This window comes from Cherax quadricarinatus, unplaced genomic scaffold (genome assembly GCF_038502225.1).
Source record: "Cherax quadricarinatus isolate ZL_2023a unplaced genomic scaffold, ASM3850222v1 Contig643, whole genome shotgun sequence".
NCBI lineage: Eukaryota > Metazoa > Arthropoda > Malacostraca > Decapoda > Parastacidae > Cherax > Cherax quadricarinatus.
In genome coordinates this window covers 43157-46012 of record NW_027195669.1, presented here as the reverse complement: position 1 = coordinate 46012, position 2856 = coordinate 43157, and positions in this window count along the sequence as shown.

Here is a 2856-nt window from a genome sequence, read left to right as displayed (position 1 = left end):
CAGACCAGAAAAATATCTCATATTTGTTAATTTACATGTTATGTAGCATGTTTATTATATAATTTTGAAAAAAAATCATAGATGGATTAAGCAAAATGTCTATATTAACGTTTTATACACATTTAATGTGCTTCAGTGATAATTATTGTTATTAACATTATTAATATGGCATCTTCAAGACCAAGTACACTCTAAATGAGTGGCTCTGAGACAGACAAGCAGACAAAGACAGACACACATGTAGACAGAAAGACAGACACACAGGTAGACAGACAGAAACACAGGTAGACACAGGTAGACATAAAGACAGACACAGGTAGACAGAAAGACACATGTAGACAGAAAGACAGACACACAGAGATACAGACAGATATACAGGCAGACAGATACAGACAGGTTTATGTGCAACAGTGAAAAATAGAGAGTTCGAGAGTAAGAGCCTTTCTTGCCACAATCTCCAGTGCAAAATTCAGACTTCATCTTACCTGGAGTTTACCTGGAGAGAGTTCCGGGGGTCAACGCCCCTGCGGCCCGGTCTGTGACCAGGCCTCCTGGTGGATCAGAGCCTGATCAACCAGGCTGTTACTGCTGGCTGCACGCAAACCAACGTACGAGCCACAGCCCAGCTGATCAGGAACCAACTTTAGGTGCTTGTCCAGTGCCAGCTTGAAGACTGCCAGGGGTCTGTTGGTAATCCCCCTTATGTATGCAGGGAGGCAGTTGAACAGTCTCGGGCCTGACACTTATTGTATGGTCTCTTAACGTGCTAGTGACACCCCTGCTTTTCATTGTGGGGATGTTGCATCGTCTGCCAAGTCTTTTGCTTTCGTAGTGAGTGATTTTCGTGTGCAAGTTCGGTACTAGTCCCTCTAGGATTTTCCAGGTGTATATAATCATGTATCTCTCCCGCCTGCGTTCCAGGGAATACAGGTTCAGGAACCTCAAGCGCTCCCAGTAATTGAGGTGTTTTATCTCCGTTATGCGCGCCGTGAAGGTTCTCTGTACATTTTCTAGGTCAGCAATTTCACCTGCCTTGAAAGGTGCTGTTAGTGTGCAGCAATATTCCAGCCTAGATAGAACAAGTGACCTGAAGAGTGTCATCATGGGCTTGGCATCCCTCGTTTTGAAGGTTCTCATTATCCATCCTGTCATTTTTCTAGCAGATGCGATCGATACAATGTTATGGTCCTTGAAGGTGAGATCCTCCGACATGATCACTCCCAGGTCTTTGACGTTGGTGTTTCGCTCTATTTTGTGGCCAGAATTTGTTTTGTACTCTGATGAAGATTTAATTTCCTTGTGTTTACCATATCTGAGTAATTGAAATTTCTCATCGTTGAACTTCACATTGTTTTCTGCAGCCCATTGAAAGATTTGGTTGATGTCCGCCTGGAGCCTTGCAGTGTCTGCAATGGAAGACACTATCATGCAGATTCGGGTGTCATCTGCAAAGGAAGACACGATGCTGTGGCTGACATCCTTGTCTATGTCAGATATGAGGATGAGGAACAAGATGGGAGCGAGTACTGTGCCTTGTGGAACAGAGCTTTTCACCGTGCCTGCCTTGGACTTTACTCTGTTGACTACTACTCTCTGTGTTCTGTTAGTGAGGAAATTATAGATCCATCGACCGACTTTTCCTGTTATTCCTTTAGCACGCATTTTGTGCGCTATTACGCCATGGTCACACTTGTCGAAGGCTTTTGCAAAGTCTGTATATATTACATCTGCATTCTTTTTGTCTTTTATTGCATCTAGGACCTTGTCGTAGTGATCCAATAGTTGAGACAGACAGGAGCGACCTGTTCTAAACCCATGTTGCCCTGGGTTGTGTAACTGATGGGTTTCTAGATGGGTGGTGATCTTGCTTCTTAGGACCCTTTCAAAGATTTTTATGATATGGGATGTTAGTGCTATCGGTCTGTAGTTCTTTGCTGTTGCTTTACTGCCCCCTTTGTGGAGTGGGGCTATGTCTGTTGTTTTTAGTAACTGTGGGACGACCCCCGTGTCCATGCTCCCTCTCCATAGGATGGTAAAGGCTCGTGATAGGGGCTTCTTGCAGTTCTTGATGAACACGGAGTTCCATGAGTCTGGCCCTGGGGCAGAGTGCATGGGCATGTCATTTATCACCTGTTCGAAGTCATTTGGCGTCAGGATAACATCAGATAGGCTTGTGTTAACCAAATTCTGTGGCTCTCTCATAAAAAATTCATTTTGATCTTCGACTCTCAGTCTGGTTAGTGGCTTGCTAAAAACTGAGTCATATTGGGACTTGAGTAGCTCACTCATTTCCTTGCTGTCATCTGTGTAGGACCCATCTTGTTTAAGTAAGGGCACAATACTGGGCATTGTTCTCGACTTTGATTTGGCATATTTGAAGAAATACTTTGGGTTTCTTTCGATTTCATTTATGGCTTTTAGTTCTTCCCGCGATTCCTGACTCCTATAAGATTACTTTAGCTTAAGTTCGATGTTTGCTATTTCTCTGACCAGTGTCTCCCTACGCATTTCAGACAGATTGACCTCTTTTAGCCGCTCTGTTATTCTTTTCCGTCGCCTGTAAAGAGAGCACCTGTCTCTTTCTATTTTACATCTACTCCTCCTTTTTCTTAGAGGAATAAGTCTTGTGCATACATCGAGTGCCACCAAGTTAATCTGTTCTAGGCATAAGTTGGGGTCTGTGTTGCTTAGTATATCTTCCCAGCTTATATCGGTTAGGACTTGGTTTACTTGGTCCCACTTTATGTTTTTGTTATTGAAGTTGAATTTGGTGATGCTCCCTTGTGACTAATTTCATTTTGTTGGTCTGGGGCTCTGCGCATACATGTCTGAACCTCAATTATGTTGTGATCTGAG